This window comes from Suncus etruscus, chromosome 1 (assembly GCF_024139225.1).
Source record: "Suncus etruscus isolate mSunEtr1 chromosome 1, mSunEtr1.pri.cur, whole genome shotgun sequence".
NCBI lineage: Eukaryota > Metazoa > Chordata > Mammalia > Eulipotyphla > Soricidae > Suncus > Suncus etruscus.
The window spans coordinates 135,389,948-135,415,722 of NC_064848.1; the positions used below are offsets into that span (position 1 = coordinate 135,389,948).

At 33.7% G+C, this 25,775-nt stretch overlaps 1 protein-coding gene across 2 annotated transcripts in view; it reads right to left on the bottom strand.

Moving 5' to 3' along the window:
* The window catches only part of GRM8 (glutamate metabotropic receptor 8), a 971,850-nt gene that overhangs the window by 22,208 nt on the left and 923,867 nt on the right, over positions 1 to 25,775 (bottom strand). The window lies entirely within an intron of this gene.

Consider the following 25,775-nt stretch of genomic DNA (forward strand, 5'->3'; position numbering starts at 1 on the left):
ATCTTTAGCCTTTAATTATGTCCATGAGATATTTTTCACAATTTTGCCCATGAGTAGTTTCTCATCAATAATACAAATTTCGGGGCCGGAGAGATAGCACAGCGGCGTTATCCAGGACCTAAGGTGGTTGGTTTGAATCCTGGTGTCCCATATGGTTCCCCGTGCCTGCCAGGAGCTATTTCTGAGCAGATAGCCAGGAGTAACCCCTGAGTGCCACCGGGTGTGGCCCAAAAACAAACAAAAAATTATAAAAAAATAATATAAATTTCAACTAAATAGGAAAAATTTTATTAAAACGCTTAAGACTAAAATCTTATCACTGAAATTTAGACAGACTCTGGCTAATCTCCTATTAAATTATGTAAGTTTAATTATTTTTTAAAAACAACCATATTTTTACTTCATATCCTAAGTTTAGTTCCTTTTCCCATCTTCGCCATATATAAACATTTATATCTAAAGATCAATTGCAGTTAACTAAATCTAAATCTCTGAATAGTATTTAACAAAATTTATGATTGAATTGAGCACATGATCACATGGGTCTCTGACTTGTGTTCTTTGGAAGATATAAAACTCAGATAGTATTTTTATTTGAAATATGCAATATATCTTAGAGGTAAACTCTAATCCTGTAATGATGCTAGTTGGTTTGTTTTCACAGGGAGTAGTGAGTTAGAAGATATAAGAAATATAATCAAGATTGCAAACCTAATGTACAACAGAGCTAGAATGAGTATATCTCTAAATTCAACTATGAAGTTATACTATTGCTCCTGTACTAGAGCAAATTCATCAATAACAATTAAGAATTAAGTAACTCCTTTATATATATATGACCCTTGAGAAGAATTAATTAAATGATTAGATAAGTTTATTCAATTTCTATTTATTTTATTCTCTGTGATGTGAAACTGGAAATTTCTAAACAAATTGTCTTGAGATTTTAATAAATATTTTTTGGAAAATTCTAGTATAATCTTAAGTTTCCTAAAATAATATACTATTTCTGAGAAATTAATTTCTTTTTTCAAAGAATCTAGACAATTTTTCTCAATTTAATTTATCTTTTTTATTTATTTTAATGAATCATTTTCCAGTCTTATTAGAAATGCTTAAAAAATAAAAAGTCCTAAGCTTGTGTTTCTATTTTCTTTATTTTATAGGTAAATACAGTGGTTGTGGTTATTTGTTTTCATAAAAATTTTAATGTGTTTCTTCATTTAACTTCTGTTTACAAAAGAAGATTATTCACACATTTAGACTATTTGAATTTTATAAGTAGGAAAATATAATGTAAAAAAATCAATAGCTTTTATAAAATTTCATATTGTCAAAATAATAAGGTATTATATGAACAACAATAACTGGAAATGAAGAAGAGGATTTGACTTATTCTTATTCTACAGCTTTTATGAATCTCTATTTGATTTATTATTGTATGTAATTTAGATACAAGTGCCTTATTTATAAAATTAAAAATCAAAATTACTGTAGAAAGAAAAAATAAGATAATGGTTGAAAATAAACAGAATTATAAAAACATATAATAAAATTTACATACAGAATTTCACTGCTTCATGTTTTGCCCTTTGATTCATTTTAGAATGTTGTCATATTTTTACTCAAAAACATGTTTCCAAAAGACTTTCTTTGTTTGTTTTTATAATTTGTTATTTAAATAGATGATTAAAAATGTATTTTTAAAATGAATGATAAAATAAGATTTTAATATTTACATTTTATGACAACAATGATGTTGGGCCTCTACAAATGTTAAAAATAAAATTATTACTTAATGAGCTTTCATGAAGCATTTTATGTACTACAAAATATACTAAGAACTTTGATTTCCTCATTTTATTTTATTTATTTATTTATTTATTTATTTATTTATTTATTTAGTTTTTTTGGGCCACACCCGTTTGATGCTCAGGGGTTACTCCTTGCTAAGCACTCAGAAATTGCCCTGGCTTGGGGGGACCATATGGGACGCCGGGGGATCAAACTGCGGTCCTGATCCTTGGCTAGCACTTGCAAGGCAGACACCTTACCTCTAGCGCCACCTCGCAGGCCCCTCATTATTTTATTTTAATTTAATCCTAACAGCCAAAGAATCAGGTTTTACTAACATTTTATCTGTGCAGATAATTACACTATAAACTAGAGGTCTACCATGCAGACACAATGTGAATATGACAAGGGAGCACCAAATCAGATTTTTTTCCTCCCCCTTGCAGTACACAGGTTCTTTCTTAACATTACATGGCAGAGTTATTTTAATAAAATTACAGTTAATTCAGATATTTAACTTAGATCATTTTACTATATTGATAATCTCTATTTTTATGAAGTTATAATGTATTAGATGCCATTCTTTACACTTTACTCTCACAATTAAGTAACTCTACCAAGGAAACGAGGTACATGCATCTTTTTCCTCTTTCCTCTGGCAAAGCTGATATGCAAATTAGAATTCTGAATATCAATTCATCAAAATAGGAACACAAGCAGAAATCAAAAGTGCTTTTAAAGATAAATACATTTTAATATGGAGTAAAATGTTCTTCAAAGTCCGTTCAAAAAGATTTTGTGAGACTCACTGTGAAATACATCAGAAGAGATATTAGTCAGTTTGGGGAGGGGCAGAGGATATTGCGGGTATTTTTCATTTGCTAAAGTATTTGACTAGAGAGTTCAACGAAAATATATTTTTATTTAATAAAATTGTTCTAGTATGAAACCCCTCTTCTTTTTCTCCCTTTATTAATTATCATCATCTGCTTGCAATGAAAATAGAGGGTTACAATGCATCTGATTTTGACACCAGAAGCTATGTTACAAAATATAACTTTCTCAAACATTAAGAAAGAGAAGGAGCACCAGAGCATCTGTACATTGTAAGAGGGGACAGAGCTGGAGGTGGAAAGGAGCAAAGCAAAGGACAGAGGCCTGATACAAAGGTCGCATTCAGTCAGAGACATTTATTGTAAAGACAGTAGTACATTGCTAAAGACTTACAGAGAGATATTCTCAAAGGGTAACATTCATTATTATCGAAAAAAAAAAATAAATAGACTAACAGAAATTGAATCTGAGCTGTTGAAAACAATCTGACTGCTGTTGGGGGCAGAAAAGAATGTGTAACAACATGAGTTAAAGGCTTGGCTGCTTTTGACTAAGGCAGCCTCGTTCTATGGAGCTTCAACCTTGACTCCATCAATTACTAACTCCATGACGTTGATCAAGTCCCTGATTACTATTAGACTATTTTTTCATTTTCTATGTTGGAATAACAATGGTTGTCTTAGAGTTTAAAACTAACAACTCTCTATGGAGAAATCCCTACTCTATCTTGAGCTCAGATACTTCCCCTCTGGCTCTCTCTGGCAAGGGAGTGATTTGTCTCTTTAGTAAGATTAAGCCAAGGCATGAAGAATGCACAAATTTGCTGCATCAGCTGCCTAGAGAAGACACATTCCTCTTTACAACACTTGTCATGGGAAATGGTTTCACAGAGCACAGCTGGGAGAAAAGGTCTCAGCTCTGTAGACACACTTGCTCTGATAATGAGTCTCAAGAACAGGACTTAATGGCTACCAAAGAAGAGAATGATGTTAGAAAGTTAATGTCTGCTCTTAGCACCAATCTGTATTTTTCTAACACACACACACACACACACACACACACACACACACACACACACACACACACACACACACACCCCAGATATAGTGATGGTCATTTATTTATTCATTTATAACTCTGTATTAAACTTGCAATCAGCTAAGAATCTGCAAAAGGTCAACATCATTGTAATTATTATATATCAATATATTTTGATATAAAATAGTGGAGTAATGTATGTGTATAGAGTCACCATACTCAAATGATGTAATCTATTAAGTAGCAGGACACATGGGAAATTGGGTCATTTCAAGCGGTCTTAGAGAAATTCTGCAGATCAAATTCAGATCAATGTCACACACATGATCCTAAAGACTTTTAGAGCACTTTTTTTTTTTTGGTTTTTGGATCACACCCGGCAGCGCTCAGGGGTCACTCCTGGCTCCACGCTTAGAAATTGCTCCTGGCAGGCTCAGGGTACCATATGGGATGCCGGGATTTGAACTACCATCCTTCTGCATGAAAGGCAAACGCCTTACCTCCATGCCATCTCTCTGGCCCCAAGACTGTTAGAGCACTTTTAGTACTTTCCTCCACCAAGCATGTCCTAGGAAAATACATGTGTTCATAATATATATTTGTATCTCCTTAAACAAAATGAATAAAATATAGATCAGCAGTAACAGAGCCTAGTAATTGCTTCAAGTGTCTAGATAAAACTTTTTTTAAAAAAATGCTCAGAGGACAGATAGATGCATATTTTATTTTGGTTTCATTTGTTTCAAAGAGCTCCTAATGTGTTTTCTTTTGTACACACACAAACACATGCAAAATAAAGGAAGTGAGAGACTTCCGTCATAGAAAATAGAATTTTCTTTTTTCTTGAAAATGTGAGACTTTTTTTTTATTTATACCATATCTCCATATTATACTTTTCTTTTATCCATATAAAAATGCTATTTTACAAAGTGGTTATTTTTTTAAATTTATCTTCACTTAAACACCACGATTACAAATATAATTGTAGATGTATGATTACAGTCATGTAAAGAACACCCCCCTTCACCAGTGCAGAATTCCCACCACCAATTTACCAGATCTACATTCTCTCCACCTCACCCACACCTGTACTCGAGACAGGCTTTCTTTTTCCCTCACTCATTCACTTTGTTATGATAGTTTTCAGTGTAGTTATTTCTCTAACTGCACTTATCACTCTATGTGGTGAGCTTCATGTCATTAGCTATACCTACATGGGAAGATGGGGGGAAGTAAGGGTTGCGACTGAGGCAGTAAAATATTAGAAATGAGCTTTGTAGGGTAGTATCAAGGTCAAAATAGAATATTGTGAATAGAAAAATAGAATTATTCTATATCTTAATGCCATGACCATGACCCAAAACATAAAATATTCATAAAATACAATGATCACAAAATTCAAAGCCTGAAAATGTGCAAAAATCATTTTCTTTAAAGAAAATTATCACAGGGAAATACTATGGACTTGCTTAAAATAAATGTCAGCTAATGAAAAATATACTAAATTAGTCCCTAGCATAAATAATTTCCTATAGACATTTACTAATGGACCTTTTAGAATAACAAAAACATTAAATTAAAAATCAATCAAACAAATAGCAAATCACAACCTTTATGTATGTTATGCCACTGTTTGTTCTTTCAAGTAGTAATGGGCCATTAATACTAAAACCATCTGCAAATTGTGCTGGAATACTGGGACAGAGTCTGTGGCCCAAGGACAAAGTTAAGAAGTAAAAATATGACAATCCACAGCAGGATTCAACAAGACAGTTGAAGATTGGAGCTTCCAAAGCAGAGATTAGTTATTTGAGGACTTTAATACAGAAGAGAGCCAGAATCAATCCATAAAGAGGATTCTATAAATGTTAAGATCAGCCCGGATTATTCATTTGACAACTGTTGGAAATTTCCTGTTGAGGAATATAGGCAGGTACACTCATTTTTCTGCTTCATTATTTAATGTTTAAATATGCATATATGTTTTTTATACATGACAATAAAACTTCATTGAGATGACTAGTAAGTAAAACACTGGGCACTGAATGGGTATGTGAACACAGTAGCAAAACTGTACTGTAGCAATTTATCATTTCAAGCATCCTTCAGACTAACATCCAAAGGCAAAGTCTTCCAAACAAAAGATCTCCAGAGAAGTGGAAAGAAAGCTAAATTAAGCTGAATGTGATAATGAGCTAGCAATTAATATTAAATATTTTATAACAACTCATTTTACACATATCTCTTCTGACCTGTTTAATGCCAGTACATACATATGAGCTTCACTTAGCAGCCCCTGTAAGAGAGGAACTCTAATGGACATCATGTAGTTACTGTGTCACGTTAAGCCTTTTATTATGTGGAATTTGATTATGGGTCATAAATTATGTATTTATCTTGTATTAAGTGATGAAAGTAACTTGCTAATTAGAAGAAATCAAAGTTATTGACCTCTAGCGAGTCTCTTCTACATTTACTATTAGCCTAAAATGGAATTCCATGACATGAATACAAATTAATATTTGTTTTATTACTAACATGTATTCTTCTAGGTCTCTAGGAAAACAAACAGACTGCAGTTTGGGGAGAATTAATTAGGAATTCATTCACTATTCAAATTTATTGTCTTTCAGGTCATGAAGTTGATATGTCAACTTCTTTGTACCTACCCTGATGTCTGCTGCTGGTGTTGGGTTTAGGTAAATTATGTTTTATCTTGTTAACTGAGCTTCTGCTATGTTCTGTTAATAGAAGGTACAGTAGCAAGATTATAAAATAAGAGAAGTGACCATCTCTTTCTTGAGAAATCATGAGTGATACTTATCCAATAAGAAAAACAATGAGATCTGTTGCTTAATTATTGTTAACAGTTCTAGATATACCTCGATAAGGATTAAATCAGCCCATCCCACAGCTGAGCAAGGGAAAATATTTTTAAGCTCATAAGATTCCCTTCTAACCCCCCATCCTGCCACTCTACACATAAGCTAAGTTAGGTACGTTTTCCATTCCAAAAATCTGAATCCCAGCTCTAAAAGACCCATCCTTTTTCCTGGGTGCCAGCTTTACCATGTAGCAAGCCCTTCTTGCACAGCCATATACAACATGCGAATTTTAAGTTTTAAGACTTCTCTCCATAGTTTTAAGTTTCTGGTGAATTTGTCCTTTAAATAAGGAACTGCTGCTTTTTGAACTAATTTAACTAGCATTGCCACAGCAACCTGAAAATTAACTTCTTTTTTTAAATAAAACAAGGAAGTTGTAATTTTTAATATTTATTGTTTTCACTTGGTCCCAGAATCAGCAAAGTGACATCTATCCTAGCAAATATTTTTCTATAATATAATTAGATAATGTCTCATATCAATAACAGATATCCACATTTGACAATCTTATAGTCCTTGCCTTGATTGCTTTATTTTTATGGTATTTTTAGCTTTATTGAGGTGTTATTTACAAAGTAAATTGTGAAATATTTAAAGAAGATAATGTGAAGATTTATAAATGTATAAATTGTGAAATGATTCTCCATATTTGAGTTAAATGATATTTCTATCACATGAAACCAAACATAAACCTTAGAGTTGCCATCTATATAACTGCCTTCTTAATATTTGGGAAGTTTGTGGATCTTCAGTTTTATCTTTTACTTTGTTACTTTTTACTGATGATTAATAAAGATACAAAAACATGCACAGAGAACATTAATTTTAGATTTACAGCTTCATTAATTTTATGTAAGCATACTCCCAGATCAAGATATATCTCATTTTCAGCACCAGAGCCTTTCTATCTCATCAGACTTGAAACACAGATGACTCCTTACAAGGAGAAAATAGAGGAAAATATACTCCCATTAGTTGAGTTATTGTTTCATTACAAGGCCAGTTATTTAACCATTAGAAAAATTAGGATTAGAGAGATAGGACAAGGGCTAAGGTACATGCTTACATGCAGCTGACCCTAGTTAGATTTTTGGCATGGTGTGGTTCACTGAGTTTCTTTAGGGATATTCCTAAAGTTCACTGAACACCACTAGGGAGGCCTTACAATCCACAGTACTACAGAGCCAATAAAGTATCACATTCTTGTATTCTTACATTAAATCTTTAAGTCAGTTGTCTAAAATCTACTGGAAGGTATCACTAGACACTATCTTAGAGGTTCCCCAAAGAGAGGAAAAATAAATAAAATTGATAACAGTATGATTATTATTCTTTCCTCTAGTAAAGTATTTAACTGTTGGGGCCAGAGTGGTGGTGCAGCAAGTAGGGCATTTGCCTTGCATGCACTGACCTAGGATGAAAAGCGATTCTATACCCCCATGTCCCATATGGTCCCCCAAGCCAGAAGCGATTTCTGAGTGCATAGCCAAGAGTAACCCCTGAGCGTCACCGGGTGTGGTCCAAAAATGAAATATATATATATATGTATATATAACCCCCCAATAGCATTTAACTGTTCATATTTCTTGTCAAATTTATCTACAATACAACATGTATTAAAGGCAATTGTGACCAGAGAGTTATGAATATTGAGTAAGGCAATTATCTTGCATGTAGCTAATCTGGATTTTATTCCAGAATCACACACAGTTCTGCAAATCTTGTCATGAAATATTTTCATGCAAGAAATCAGGACTGTGTATTGTATAATAAACAAACAAAATGAATATTAAAAAGGAAATTATAATGGACTGTAGAGATAACATAGGGTTTAAGTTGCTTCTCAACTCTTATTTGCAGTCAACTCTTATTTGATCCCTGAAACAAAATATGGTCCCATAAAAATTATCAAGAGTGATCTCTGAAAACAAAGTTAGGTGTGATGTCTGAGCACCAACAGTGTGTGGATTCTCCATCTATAAATAAATAAATAAAATTATGAAATATTACATATTTAGTGTATGAAAACTATGCCAACTATCAGATAAAATTCTAAGACTGGAGAGAGAGTTCAGGGAATAATAGCATACCTTACATGTCGGTAATTCCAATTTTATTCCCAGCACCACTTATGATCTCCTGGTAACACCATAGGTTACTCAGGAACATAAAGCCATGGGAATTACCTGAACACTGCTGAATGTAGCCCTCTTCAACACAAAACAAATATTTCAAAAGAAATCCTTGTATGGATAGAGATATAGTCAAGGAACAACTTGCATAGTATAACGAGATAAAGTTAGAAAGAAATCAAAGAAAGATATAAATCAGAAGATTATGAACTTATAGAATTAGTATTTTCTCATAAGATTAATAAAGAAGACATATTCCAGGGAAAAATTTAGAATAAACAATACATTTACAATAGTGATAGCATAAGAGAAGATATGAACTTTGGACTTTAGGTTACAGTAACACTTATAACACTTGTATGCAGAGTGAAATACACATTAATTAAGAAAGTCTTAATTCTTAACTAAAAATTAATAATTTTTGTTAGTATAGGTAAATAGTAAAAATCATAAACTAACAAACTTGGAAGTAGAATAAAAAATAAAGGCAGAGTTAACAGAATTTGGAACTTGAATATTATAGTGACAATTTGTGTGAGGAATGTAAGAGAAAGGAAAAACCTCTGAGTCAAGGTTTGAATTGGTCAGTGGATTAGCTGAATAATCAATTATTTCAATTTTAAAATTTTTTTACTTTGAAATATATTTTAGACAAGGAGTTTATGCTGTCAGTGGTAACTGGAGTTGAAGCGTTGATACTTAAAGATCAAACATCAAAAGAATATGTTTAGGAAGCAATTTCAGAAAGGGAAAATAAACTTATACTACTAAGGAATAATATTAAATCATAAAATATAATGATACAAACATTAAATTTAATAAATTTATTAAAATCTGGGTCATTTCCTTACTATTAAGTCAACCCAGCCGTGTTCAGGGCCTAGTTCAATTGGTATTGCAAAGATAATCACTGTGTAGTGATAGAGACTGAACTGAGGCCTTCTCTATGCAAAAGTATCTTTTCATTCACTTAATCTGTTGAGCTCTCTTGCTTTCTAAACTTCAGGAACCTAGACATTTAAGGACAAGGAAAATAATAAAAGACCCTCCCAAAAATGTCATGAAAAGTGACTATTCATAGTTGTTAAAAATAACTGTAAGCATGATGCATTATTTTATTCAGTGGCAATATTGCTTGATGATTTAGAATGTGGGCCAAAAAGACAAACAGTATAAGTAGTATTTCGATTTTATTACCTAGATTGCAAGATCCTGGACCAGTTACACATAGTTTATTTCCTATAGAATGAGAATAACAGGGGTAACTATTTCCTCAGGGGATTATAAAAAATTAGTAAATTAATGCATAAAATGTTCTCAGAACAGTGTTTGTCATGCTTAAATAAAGATATTATTAAAGAAAGAACAGTGTTTGGCACACAGTAAGCACAAATAAGCATTAGCAATTATTATGTTCCAGAGTTTCCTGTTTTGGAAGTCATCTCAGGAGGTTTTCTGCATATAGCTTTTAATGAGTTATTAATAAATTATGAATTTCTATTTCAACACAAAGGGGATTAAACTTAATTTTAATTATATCATATCAAAGTACCATTGTTTGAATGTTGCTTATTATGTAGCCCATTAAGTGATTTGTCATATTATGCATTCTTAATGTCTTTGTTTATCAAACTATATTTGAATTTTCTTATCTCTTAAAAAGAAAACATTTCTTTGTACTGTATTTTATTCTTATAATTCAGTCCTTTCAGCAAGTGATTTCTATTCTGTTTCTATCCAACTAGTTCTAATATGCTTACAATGTAAGACTTTGTACTCATATCACAATTTATGAATGGACCTTCAAAAGTTCTGTGTCAATTATTTCTGTTTAGTGGAAAGATAGGAAAGTATGTGATTAGATTTTTCACTTACAGATATTTTTTTAAAGGGGAATACAGAGCTTAGAAATGATGTTTTACAACTCAAAAAATATTTGATTTTATTTAAAAGGTACATAGAGATGCTGGCCAAGTTAAAAACCAACCTTCTAAATTATACATTTTTAAAATTTTCAGACAAAGCAATAATTGGTAAGAAAACAAAGCTATTAGATATATATTATACTACCTTTATTATAGCTGAGAAGTAATAACAACTAACACCTGGTACACTGAAATGAGTCAGCTATGCAAAGCCTGAGAAGCATGGGAAAACAGGTCATGAAAAAAAACGGAAAACCACATAATAATATGAGATGGCAGATGGTCAGCAAAGAGAGTATTTACTATAATCATCAAAGTAAAGGATAGATTAAATAAAAGTGCAAGCACTGTCATCAAGGGACCTGGATGTCTCTGTACCAAGTCATATTAGGTTGGACAAGGTCTGAACACTTGGCAACCTCATCAGGATATACAAATGCCAAATCATAAAAAAAAGTATAGGAAGGCTGGAATTTGGTGTTGAGATTTCAATAGTCAATGAATCTTCAAGAAAAGAAAAGCCAAGGGCCAGAACAAAAGCACAGTGTATAGGACATTTGCCTTGCATGTGGCCAGCAAGGTTTTTGATTCCTGGCATCCCATATGGTGATTTCTGAGTAAAGAGCCAGAAGTAACTTCTGATTGCTGCTGGATGTGTCCCCAAAACAAACAAACACACACACACAAAAGGGGGGAAAGCCAGAATTTCTGAGGTATAGAAATGATGCTGCAGGTCTAGGGAGGCCAAATATCAATAGTTTGGAGAAGGTCTAGGATGTGATGCAAGGAGTTGGGACAAGAAGCAATTAATGTCTAATAAAGAACATATTCTCATGAAATGTGGTTGGGTTTTGATGACTAGGATTTATTTTCCTTTTAGAACAAACCAGCAGGCAGGATGGTTTAATTAGAGCTGTTTTAAAAGCCTTTGAGAGTAGGTATAAATTCTATCATCATGGTGGAACATGAACATATCAGAGAAGTGACTTTATCTTTCAACAGAAGGTCACCAGAAGCTAAGAGTGTTCATTTCAAGAACAGAAATGAAAAGATTTATAAGTTTGTGCTCACTAGAAAAAACAAGAGGAAAAAGAAAAAGTGAATTGTCCTTTAATGTTACAGCGATAGAAAGTATGGTTTCCATTATGGTAACACAATAAGTAACTACATAGTATTTTTCCTAGTTTGTCAGTATGCTTGGATAGAGCAGTCAACCCAAATGAAGTTGTGACACCCTCCTAAAGGATATTTTTACAGGACAGGGGAGAAAGAACTGTCTAAAATTAGTTACTTAAAATTTTAGAGATGTATACTTTATTGTTTGAATATACAGAATGGTACATTATAACTTATACCTAGACATTCTTTAAAGGGAAAAAGAGTACTAATACTTGACTTAAAAGAAAAAAAACTTGAAAAAAATATTGATAGGAAAAAAAAACAAGAATTCATGTGCTTATGTGCTTAAAATGTTTGAGTAAAATCTATTCTGCATTCTTATTTTTGTAAATATACATATAATTCTATAGCATAAAATCTTAATATTAATGCATATATTACATCAATTTACATTATACAAATATAACTAATATATTCCATATGTTACACTACTGTATATAGTGGAATAGTTCAAAATAGAGCTTATGCTTCTTATTCCTTGTTAGTTACTCTTGTCAAGTAATTTGAAAATGCTCTAATATTCAATTTGATGTTTATACATTAAAATTTTCGAATAGGCATCATGCATACTTGATCTTTGTCACATTAATGGATCTAGTGTCACATTTCTTGAGCCTCTATCTGGTTTCCCACATTACCAGGCAAGTTAAACCTCCAGAATGACACCTGCAGACTCTTTTTGGTACAGAGGCATCTTCCTCTGTCTTCAAGCTAGGTACAAAAGCTTGCCTGTCTGACCTCTGTCTTTATTAGCAAGGCCAGCACATCTTCTGAAGTGCTGTTTGACAGTTCTACTCATAAAATTTCACACTGCCATTGGGTGAAGATATTTAGGGAGGGAAAAGAACAATTCTCAATCTAATCACTCAGATCCTCTGAGAAATTCTAACTATAAAAATTCAACCTTTGCATAGCAGGAACATTACTAAGCCAATGGAGAAAATTTGTAGAAGTGTACCCGTTTCAATGAGTTAAAAACAACAACAGGAAAGGCTCAATCATAATAAACTAGTTCTATAAATCATCAGAGCATGACTTTAGTGACATCATGTTAAGGATATTTAATGAGCTCAAATAAATGATGGCACAAGTAGTCAGCATATCACATATAAGAGCCTGAGTGAGAAAACTACTATTATAAATGGGGAAAAAATGAAGAGTATGGTAAGTGATATTAAAAAAAAAACTCATAGGAAGCTATGAGCAGCAGAGTAAGAGCAGCTGGGAAAGATCAAAGCGTACCAAAAAATCTCATAGAGAATATCTCTAAAAAACAGCAGAAGATGAAAAAGATCTAAAAAGACATGAACAATAAATCAAAGATTTATGATATAGTTCAAGAGTAACAATAAAAGAATCACAGGACCTATTTCTTTCTCAAGACCAGTTCTATTTCACATCCCAGGAATTCTCTGTGTGATATCAACAAAGACCCTTCTACAGAAATGACTATGACCCAAATCCTTCTTTAAAAGTTCTTTCCTTTGATGCATTAATTGTTTAGGATTTTGGGAATGAAGCTAACTCAACTCAAGCATGGCTAAAGTATATCCAGAAATTGATATATATTCTCAAAAAAATAATTTATCTTTTAGCTGCTAAACTGAGAAGATATGATCTGTGGTATTTAGATTTTATCTTCTGTCATGAGAGACAGACAATATATTTCATAGATGTATTTTAGTAAATAGTTCAGTATATAAAACTATAAGTTGTGGGATTGAAATGAAGAATAGAAACCAGGGAAAAAGCACTGACATGAGATGAATATGAGCCATGGCTCTGACCAGCTGATTAGATTATAAAATAGTTCTTATTGCTGATGAATCTATTTCCTTAATATGCAAATATTTAAGATGTTGATAATAACTTTTGGCAAACATTAAATATTAACATAAATGTATTACTACAAAACTAGGAATATCTACTAAGGAAACAATGCCCAAACATAATTTTACTAGTCTTGTTTTTAGCAAATAAATATACTGATTTTAAACCAATAAGCATTCTGACCATTGAGTATTTACAAACTAGAATTAAATATCTATTAGCTTGATACATACAATAAAGTCTACTTAAAATTAAAGGGTGGGGAAGTGTGTATTAAATAACAGGAAAGTTAACCTTCACAATAAAAGACAGTTATTGTTTACAAATAGAACACCCCTTTCCCACCTTCCCTATATTTAATGAAGACAGGAGAGATTAGATACACAGTAGAGAAACTAGATGAAAGCATTTCTCATTGTCAGGTGGTCAGATGGGAGATCAGATCTCTGGTACATCGCTTAAGTCACAAAAAGTTTGGTATGATATAAAAATAAGCCACTATTCTGATGAGTCACAAAGATTTACTTGTTCATGGAATTTTAGTTTGACATCTTTGAAAGGCTTTTTTTCTTTCAAAATAAAAAATCTAAAAATATTTACATTGGTATCATATAAGGAATGTATACATGATTTGCTAAAATTCTATTTTCAAGGACTTGTATAGAGAGGTATAAAGCTGCTAATTGCAGATCAAAGACTACCATTCTGATCAACTCAACTGCTGATCAAGCTATGCAAATTAATCTTAACACAGTACAGTCATTAAATTAAAAGCAATACTAAGTAGTATACAGTAGAAGTTTTGTGCAGTCACATAAATTCAGTTTTATTTTTGTTAGCATACATCATTTTTTTTCTTTATTTGGGAATATAAACTTCTCCCATACTGATTTACTTCTCTCCACTACATTTACAAAAAAAATTATATATGTGCAGCATAAGTGTGCTATAGCTAATGACTATTTAAATATTTTATGTCTCAATGGACACATACACATTACATTTTCATCTTTGTTACACAAATTATTTTCCAATTATTCAGTTAAAATACATGCTTGAAATAAAATTAAACTAATCTATGGGATCAGTTGATTATCTTTTTATTTTTCTAATATACCAGAAGGAGGGCTGACTAGCAGCTTGGTAAGCCTTGCAGCACCCCCTGGAGGCTGTAAGCATCTGGGGCCGCCCACCTCACCTACCGCCCAGATGGAAACCAGCAGGAAAAAAGATCAACAGTGTGATGAGTTCCCCCAGTGCTCCAGAGGTGATAAGGGACCTGTGGTATCTTGAAGCCTTGAAGAGAACAGATAGGAGGCTTGGTAAACCACCTCAGCACCCAGAAGGCTTCACGCACCTGTGCCTACCTATGGCCCAAAAGAACACCAGCAAGAGGAGTGATCAACAGCATGCCACACACATTTCTTTAGTTAATGAACGCAGAAAACACTACATTGCAAAGGACACATAGGGAAACAAAGCAGAACACCACTAAGCTTAGACTCAACAAGTGCTGACCCAACAAGTGCTATGCAGACTCAAAAGATACTGACCTCCTATATTGCTCTCAGATAGAACTTTAGAGAAGAAATAAAGTGGATCCTCATAGAACTCAAAGAAAGCATGGAACAAACTAAATGAATCACAAATAAGAATCAAGAGATTATGGGAGTAGAAATACAAAAACTTCAAACTAAAATAATAAGACTGAAAAACTAGATAGGCAAAATGAATACCTCATTGGAAAGCCTCTTCAGAATAACAGTAGCTGAAGAAAGAATCAGTGATCTGGAAGATGATATGCCTAACAACTCCATGCAGCATGAGAGATTGAAAAAGAGCCTTAAAACAATCAGAAAATGGGGAAATTCTCAAAGAATGTGAACAAAGGAAAACAGAAGTCTTTGATTAACTCCATAGAAATAGTAAAAGACTTTTTCAGAGACCAAGGAAGAAAATACCCAGAAAGAATCAATAGTAAAGACATCATATTAGAGAAAATACCAGAGCTAAAGTTTTTGCAACCAAAACTTGCATGCCTAAAGATCAAAAGGTAAAAGAATTACGAAGAAAAATCCTAAGACATATCCTAATCACGATGAATACCACAGACAAAAAGAGAATACCGAAGACAGCAAGATAAAAAAAAAAAAAAAAAAAAAAGAGGAAGGATCTTTCCTTCCTGGGAACAGGGAGGTTCTGCCGGCATGGGGCTTGGCTAGTGTCCGCCATGCCAAAAGCATCTTTAACCAGGCCTACGAAGGGTGCGGAACTTGGAAGACCCCAGTACCCTTCTACCTCCATCCTCCGGAACTCCAGGGCTTCCCCTAGGCCACATGACTGGGCAAGCCAGCGATGTGGGTCCTATGGAGGAGCTTAAAGGTTTCCCTAGACCTTCCCCATTTCCCACCGGGCTCAAGAGGAGGGATTTAGGTGGGGACTTTGAACCTCTGGCCTCCAGCTCTTGAAGGGTCTTTCCTTCCTGGGAGCAGGGAGGTTCTTTAGGAAGTCCCAGGCAATTCTCCTTACTAAACCTCTCCATTGTCTATAAAAATATTATCAATTAAAGCATGAATTGCACTGAGTCTAGAGTCAAATAGTGGATACCCAATTAATGTTAGCCTCTTTCCATTTCACCTATTTTAAGCTTCTACTCAACATCTTGAAGATGAAAATGCTAAGTTAAATAAGTTAAGGAAGACAGTTAAAAAACATATAGCAAAGGGAAGCTTGATTATGATTCAAATATTCAGTACAGAGAAAATAATCCATTCTTATAAAATTTAATTCTAAGTGCATATGGACACATACATGTACTGAAATGATAATGTTAAAATAAAATTATTATTCATGTATCATACACAATAAGTCTCATAATCCTCATTCATCTAAATATTTGGACAAGAAAAGCACTTAGACTTCTAAGTGTTCTTACTCTAAAGCAATAGTGGCCTTTTGTTTTCATTTTTGTTTTTTGTTGTTGTTGTTATTTTGGGGGGGGGCATACCACACGACGCCCAGGGGTTACTCCTGACTTTGTGTTCAGAAATCACTCCTGGCTCAGGGGACCATTTGGGATGCAGAGACTTAACCTGCATCCCTCCTGGGTCAGCCACCTGCAAGAAAAATGCCCTACAGCTGTGCTATATACCATTCCAGCCCCAGCAATAGTGATCTTGACCCAGGTTCAAATATTGGGCACCACATGAGAACTATGAGCATTGTCAAGGGTCAGTCCTGAGCACAGAACCAGGAATAGCCTCTGAGCATATTCAACTCCTTCTCCTTTGTGGTTCAACGCAAACTAATCAGGGGTGGTGAACAAGTTCGACACAAAGAGCCAAAATTTTAAACTGTGAGAGTCATAGAGCCACACCACGCAGTGACCTGCCAAAACAGACAAACACTCACACAAAAGCATCTAATTTTAACAATAATCTATGAAACACATATTGCATTTTGCCATTTTGAGTGAGGGTAAAAATCCTGCAGTGAGGTGAGGGTGTGTTGCGTCCTCCACACTAAGAACTCACGGCAAGATGTGACCCAACATGTGACACATGGTCCCCCACTAGCTGGCCCGTGCAGTTGTTTCCGAGGGATGAGAGCCAGGAGGATGCAGCTTGGGGGTGGGACTAGTGCTTGGAGATCTCTCCTCAGAGATCCCTCCTCAGAAGCAGCAGAACAAAATCTAAACATGGCAAAGACCCACAGGATACAAAATAATAAGAGGTAAAGAGCCGCATTCATTTTGGTTGGGAGCCGCATATGGTTCAAGAGCCCAGTGTTCGCCACCCCTGGACTAAATAAACAAATGGCAATTAGGAGTGGGAAACTTCTTTTGATGTTCCTCTTTGACTGTGCTTCCCCTTAAATAGTCCCCCTCCCAACGCCCCTCTCTATCTCACAGTCTCTCTTTCACTTTTATTTTTTTTTTTTTTTTGGTTTTTGGGCCACACCCTGCGATGCTCAGGGGTTACTCTGCTGTCTGCTCAGAAATAGCTCCTGGCAGGCATAGGGGACCATATGGGACACCGGGATTCGAACCAACCACCTTTGGTCTTGGATCGGCTGCTTGCAAGGCAAACGCCGCTGTGCTATCTCTACGGGCCCTCTCTTTCACATTTTATCCCGTATTTGCCGGTGTTATAAGACGACCCTTCAACCCATGAAAAACTTCTTAACAGTCGGAAGTCATATTATATGCTGTTATACGGCATGCTGAAATTTGTTCCAGCTTCAGGGACGAGTGATCTGCATCCCTCTTACTTTTAAAAGTAACTTACTTTTAAGACTTTTAGGAAGTTTTTCATGGGTTGAAGGGTCGTCTTATACGCCTGCAAATATGGTAATTTTTATATAAATACAACTTATATGTAATTAAACAAAAAAAAACCTACTCTCCAAACTTTTGGAAAAGTGTAAGGGATTTTATTGGCTTTTTCTGGAACCATACTTTTGCTCTGGTGTTACTCCTGGTTCTGTGCTCAGTAATCATACTTAGTGATGCATGGAAGATTATATTTTGTGCCTGGGATTGTGTCAGCATGACCATGTGCAAAATAAGCAGCCATAACCCCTGCAATATTTATGCAAACTAGCATTAAATTTATTTATTTATAGGCTTCTTTTTTTAATTCTTTTGTAAATTTTTAAAAATAAAGTTTACAGATAATCATCTCAGTTAGCAGAAAAGATTACATCCTTATCTACTGTGTCATCTCTCTGGCCTCAATCAGGAACAACATAAAATTAGTGTAATATTTTGAGACAAAGAACATCTAAATCAGTTTATTAAATAAAGCACGCTTAGGAATTTGTAACACTGAAAAGTTAAAAAGATGGGACTCATATAGTTTCATTATTTTATCGTAATGATCCAGAAATTACAAAACATAATTTTACTATGAAAAAATAGATTTTTCATTTGACTAACATTAAGCTTAGGATGTTTTCCTCCATGAAATAAACTGTGTACTCTTTTAATTATGTATTACAAATGCAGTGTTTAAAGGGAAATCATACCAAGATTTCTCTCCTAGAGAATATATTATTGCTAGAGCTAGAAACCATGAGTAAAATAATGAACAAGCCAACTAAACTTGCTTATTTTTCTTTTTTAATGTAGTGTCTTTTCTACTCATAAATAGTGGAACATAACTTTATGTTAAACAAAATAATATATTAATTTATATTTATATTAAGTAATTAGGATCTTCTCTATTAAACTGAAAATAAAGTGTCTACTTAGAATTAAATTAAATATATGCTTAAAAAAGAATAATATGCAATAGTGAGGGCAGTTTCAAATAACACAACAATAAACATTAACTTTAACTGATTCTCTCAGCTCAGTACTTTTACACCTAATTTTTTAGATACAACTAAAGCTTCAGCATAAAAATATGCATATCACATAGTGAACATATGCAAAGCACAGATAAATCAGAACTTGTAATCCAGCAGCCAGACTCAATGTTCATGGTTGTAACCACGAACTGTAATGCTTCGGAGCATTTACAGTAAATGCAATTTCTCAAAGCTTCGTTTTAAACAATGTAGGGCTTATAACCTATGAAATTGTGGTGAGTTAGGACCGACCCTAACATTTTAGTGTGGGACACTAAACCTAAATTAGAAACTAAACTAAAAACCTAAAGTAGAAATCTTATTTTTTAAACAAATGAAAGTTTAAATATAACTACTACTAATATCTACAATAACATATCAGTAAGATTAGAGTTTGATAGGGGAAAAAAGCAATTTCTCCTAGAGGTCTTAAGCCTCTACAATATAATGTTAGCATTTTATATGTATACATTTACTAATGTAATACAGGTTATACATTTATTTTAACATTATATACATAATATTTGTGTATATATAGGCATACATACACACATATTTTTCTGTTTGTCCTGTAAGTTTTTCAGCTAATAGAGAATGACTGTCAACTACATGTTCTGAACACTTGAATTTAGTCTTAAAAATACCTTTAAAATTTAAACTTATTTTTAAAAATAGCAGTTTCTTATTTTCAGTTTCAAAAGAAAATATTTAAAGAACCAACTTTCTCCTAGTATTTGCAGGATAAGTGAAATTAGGTCGACTAGAGAGAGAGGGAAAAAAGGTAAACAAGGCAATTTAACTGTTACTATAACTTAAATGTTTTATATATATATATACATATATATATATATATATATAACAGTCATATATACATATATAGAACTTAACTGTTACAGTACTATAGTTTGTCATAAGTGGCTTTCCTAGTGTATATGATTCGTTCTATACATTATTGGAACAATTGATGTTGCTCTATTAACTGAGAGTACAAAAAAATGTGGTAGAAGAGGATAAGGAACTCACTAACATGCAGTGAAATTAAATCAGTCTCTGGAAAGAGATTAACTTCAGCACATTCATTATTTTCCCTGGGGCCACATCAAGTTTTCCAACCAGTTGCTCATAATAGGGAGAGAGGATTTTAATGATAAACATAGAGTCATGATAAGTTAAATGTTATCAGAGAAAGACAGGGCAATGCTAAAAAATTTAATGAAGTAAAGATGTCAACCATGTCTTCTAGTTCATCATGTTTGTTCTCGTTCATCATTTTTGTACATGTTCTATGAAAGAGCAAGGTAATTTAGATATTAATGTAGATTACAGGTGCTTTTAAAATTTTTCCTACCTAAGTTATATCAGTAAAACTGAAAGAAACATATGGTGTTGAGTACATGCCCCATAGGGCTTTTTAGAAAAGTAATTCAGACTGGATCATACATTTGTCTCATGCTATCCTGATGTGATTGCATTTGATTAAAGTTTATGAGACTGATGACTGCCTCAAGCACATTTATCTTCTAAGTGCTTTGTGTTTTCATTTGCATCTTTCACCACATATACATTAATACATAATAATCTTTATACACATTTGCTTAAAAATTAGGTCAAAACTGAGTTATGGGCTGTTTTCTAAGTAACTGGCAATTTTCTAAGCAATAAGAGCATCTTTGATCTGTCAGAGCCTTGGAGAAACTGCTGGAGAAGTTAATGCAACCCTTCCCTATCACAATCTAAGGTTCTAAATATCCAAGTGAGTATAAAAAGATACTATACTTAAGCCTTCATTTTAAGGAGAGTAGACTGAGATTCATAGAAGTTAATTTGCTCTGTAAAAGTCATTAAAATGTGGAAAAAGTGGGACCAGGTTGATAACACAGTAGGGAAAGTATTTTGGCTTGCACAGACCCTAGTTTGTTTCCTGGCATCCTATATCGTTCCCCGAGTCTGCCAGGAGTAATTTCTGAGTTCAGAGACAGGAGTAACCCCTGAGTGATGCCAATAATGACCCAAAAGCAAAAAAGCAAAAAAGATAGGACCCAGTTCCAGCCTTCAGATTTTTTGTTTATGTTTATTTTAATTTATTTAGCCCTCTGACATAAAGTTGTTCATAACAGAGTTTCAGGTATCCTTTGTTTCAACACCAATTCCACCACCAGTGTATCTTGTCAATGTTCCAAATTTTCTTCTCTCTTCCAATCCAGTATACTTAACAAACTAGGTTTGTTTTGTTGTTGTGGTGCTAGTGGTGATTTTGTTGTTGCTTTAGGGGCCACAACTTGCAGCTTTCAGGGTTTATTCCCGGCTCTGCAATCAGAAATCACTCCTGGCTCTGGGGGACCATATGGGATGCTGGGGATCAAACCAAGCGTCTGTGCTGGGTCAGCTGCTTGCAAGGCAAATCCCCTACCACTATGTTACCACTCTGGCCTGAGTCAAATGCTTACAAAATGTCTAAGTCTCTCTCTGTCTCTCTGTCTCTCTCTCTGTCTCCTCTCTCTGTCTCTGTCTCTCTCTGTCTCTGTCTTTCTCTGTCTCTGTCTCTCTGTCTCTGTCTCTCTGTCTCTCTGTCTCTCTATCTCTGTCTCTCTGTCTCTTGGGCCACTTCCTCCTGGTTTAGGGGACCATATGGGACTCCTGGAATCGAACACAGGTCCTTCCTGGGTCAGCCGCTTTACCAGTGCGCTATCCCTCCAGCCCACGTTGAAGACTCTTAACCCAAGCACTTATGTTAGTGCAAGCCTGACTCATTCTCTCACCTCCTCACTACCCTAAGTAAATCCTTGCCTTCCTAGTTTCTATAATCCAGAGCCAAGGGTTTGTCATTTATTTTGTACAATTAAAATTTTGGTACTGACTCAGAAATAGTTTGAAAAATGCTTACAATTTTCATGCTCATTTAATTTAACTAAATCCTTTAAGCTGTAAATTTATTTCTAATGTATTTTGTAGAAATGAGACTAGGAAAAATTCAGTAATTATGAATTTTCACCCTTTTGAAGAGGTTTTGAAAAGATACAGAATCATAGACATGTATGCATATACACTAGCATCTTTAATAATGACACAGAACACAAATTGTGGAAATAAAACACAAATGTCCAGATAGAGTACATATATGCTCAGAATTTTTATTACTATAATAATTTAAAAATGATGTCATGGATTGGATAGTTAGGAAAAATAAATTTGGTTAATTGAAGCAAGGTGCTATGAAAGACAACATTTGAAAAGTTGATGTTTGAACTAACGGTGAATAGGAAGTAACATTAGTTTAATAACATTTCACACATCTGTGTTGATATCTGTAACAGTTTTCATTAAAGAATTAGTTTATCTCAAGTTTAAAATCTCCTGTACTAGAATGTGAGCTTCATGAGTGCAGGGCATATCTCATTCAATGAATATTGGTAGCATTGTGAAGGCATTAAATAAAAGCTGATGCTTAATTAAATACAAAATATTGCAATGTAGAAAAACTGGGTAAGATAATTTCATGATAAAATTTAGAGGTAACACTGGAGAAGAAATTTCAAGATAATAGCTTTGTGATAACCACAAAAGCAGAAACTTAGATATGGGGCTTTGACAATGGATGTGGAAATAAAAGATGGATTTAGTAAATATTTCCAGTGAGTAATATAATTTGTTCACAGTGAATATATATACATAAAATATGCAAACATTCTTACCTGAACTTTCTTGCATCTGTAACATTTGTATCTTAGGTAGAAAAGAGAGTTATTTAAATATAAAGTTTAGCCTGTTTTGTTTTGTTTTGTTTTGTTTTGTTTTGTTTTGTTTTTTGGTTTGGGGGTCAGATCCAGCACAGATTCTGGCTCTGTGCTCAGAAATCGCCCCTGGCAGGCACGGGGGACCATGTGGGATGCCAGGATTCAAACCACTGTCCTTTGCATGCAAGGCAAATGCCCTATCTCCATGCTACCTTTCTGGCCCCTAGTCTGTATTTTGATGCACAGGAAATATTCAATAAAAACTGTCAATTTTATAAATGAAACATTTGAGGATTGATGACTTAAATTAACAATTTTGTTTTCTTGGGCTTTAATATCTTTATTTTAGATTATTTAATTTAACATTTCTGTGCATATGAAAGAATAAGGATTAAGAAAGCAATTTAGAAAGCCTGAGCACAGTTTCTGAAGCAGAACCCATGTAATGATAAAAGTTTCAAGAAATGGTACCTGGGAAAAAGGCCAAAATCAAGGACAAGTTGAGAAGAAAAGTAAGACAAAAAGGAAAAGAGCAGTGGAACTAGAGGTAAGGTGTCTGCCTTGCCTGTGCTAGCCAGGACAGACCATGGCTCGATTCCCAGGCGTCCCCCAAGCAAGAAACAATTTCTGAGCCCATAGCCAGGAGTGACCCCTGAGTGTTACCAGGTGTGGCCCCAAAAAAAGGAAAAAAGGAAAATAAACTAAAAGAAATTCAGAACTATGGTTTTCAGAATACAGGGGTAAAATATTGAATGGGAGGTACTATTAGCAATCACACACATGTAAATATGTATATATACATACATATATATTTTATATATAAATATATATATTATATGTTAAATGCCTGATATAAAATAAGTGAGGTAGACCTAAAGTTATCTGAGCCTGAGCAATAGCACAGTGAGTAGGGCATTTGTCTTATACTTAGTTGACCCCGGTTTAATCCCTGGTATTCCACATGTTCTGCTGAGCCTGCCAGGATGATTTATGAGCACATAGCCAAGAGTATTCCCTGAGCACAACTTGGTGTGCCTCAGAAACCAGAAATAAATAAATAAACATACAAATAAATAAGAACTAAGCAATTTGAGGACTAAATTTGGGCAAAAGTAAATACTGTCATTGTTTATCTTGTCCATTACTTCACATGTTTTTGTTTTATTCCAATTAGGTGCATAGGTTTTGATTGGTCTAAAACTGCTTTGCTAACAAAATTCAGAATACTGCACAAAATGCAATAACCTGAAGGCTTCCTTCTGAATTCAATAAATGAGGTTTTAAAAAATATTTTTAAAGAGAAACAATGATGTAATTGAAAATTGTTACATTTAAATTTTTATACAAAGTTTCCAAATTTCCACAAGAATGAGTCATAGAGAGAAAAACACTTGAATAAATTAGGTTTCTAACATGACAAGCACAGATAAAGATTACACTGATAGTTATCCAAGTTTATAGAATATAAAATTTATTTAAAATGTGAATCTACAGGCCAGAGTGGTAGAACAGTGGTAGGGCATTTGCTGACCCTAGATGGACTCAGGTTTGATTCCCGGTATCTTATATGATCCTCCGAATCAGGAGCAATTTGTGAGCACAATTTGTGAGTGGCCTGTGAGTGGCCACTGAGAGCAACCAGGTGTGGCCCCAAAACCTAAATAAATAAATAAATCTGAATCTATGTAATACAAATGGTGATTATATATTTCAATTGTACATACAATAATTCAGCAATTATTCAGCAATGATTTGACTTTTTTGAAAATAGTTTGGCTCTTTACTTCAGCTATCAATATTCATTTGAATATTATTTGGTAGATTAACTCGCTGAAAATATATCATCTATGAGATTGTCCTTTGTTTTATTTTGTTTTTAGGCCCTACCTTGTGGTGCTCATACTTAGTACTGACTGTGCACTCAGGAATCACTCATGGTGTGGCTCAGGAAATTATATAGTATTCCGGTTATCAAACCAGGGTAACAGTTTGCAAAGTTTGCAACTTACACTCTGTACTATGTCTTTAGCCCCTTTTCTGTATTATTATTTTTGCTTTTATCTATATAAATTGATTTCTACTCAATTTTGTTATTTTTGACCCAAGTATTCATTTCTACTTTTACTATATTTAGTCATCAGCATATAAAAAATCACTTTACTTAATCTAAAGATAAAAATGTGGGCTTTTTCTTGGCTTTATTACATAGACATTTTCACAATATTCAGAAACACACACACACACACAAACTGTATCACAATAAATCACATCAACTTCTACTCTTTCTCTGTTCTTTGTCCAAATTGTCAAACGTCCTTCTTTTCCCACATGCCAAACCCTTGATATTTCTTGCCTAGATTTATTCATTACACTGGTTATTGTCGATTTTCTTTCCCTTCACACCAAACTCATATGACTCAATAATGAAGGAGGACTTTCACAGAAAGGAAAAATATATTGAGAAAGTATAAAATATCCACCTTAGCCATTAAGATTTACATACCATTAGCCCTCATCCACATACCATGCAAATTGCTACTAACAACAGGGTACACAAAGACATGTGCTATACAGTTTTCCCTGTAACTAACTATACAAGTTAGGTCATTTCTTCAAACATACAGTTGACACCTATTGCCCTGGATATTGCCTTAATTTCATGTTTTTCTCCACCCTTCATGAACTCTAACTCCACCACCTCCCTTTTTTTTTTACAGATAATTTAAAAGGACATGCTGATTTTTTTCAGTACCACTTTTGATCTTGATTCTTCCTAGGAAAGGCTTCTTTTGATCTGACCAGAAATTTTTCTGTTTGAATTAGTTCCAACTATCAACATGGCTCATCTTTGTGCTTTCCTAATACCAAGTGGAAGTCTCTGCATATATTTATAATCAATTGCAATTAACAGATTCTTAAAATATAGCTTTGAAACCTTTTAGTAATGGCATTAACCCTAATGAAGATATGTAGATCATAAACATTGGTCCATTTAAAAATTTATTTTTTTTTGGTCTTTTTTTTTTTTTTTTTTTTTTTTTTTTTTTTTTTTGGTTTTTGGGCCACACCCGTTTG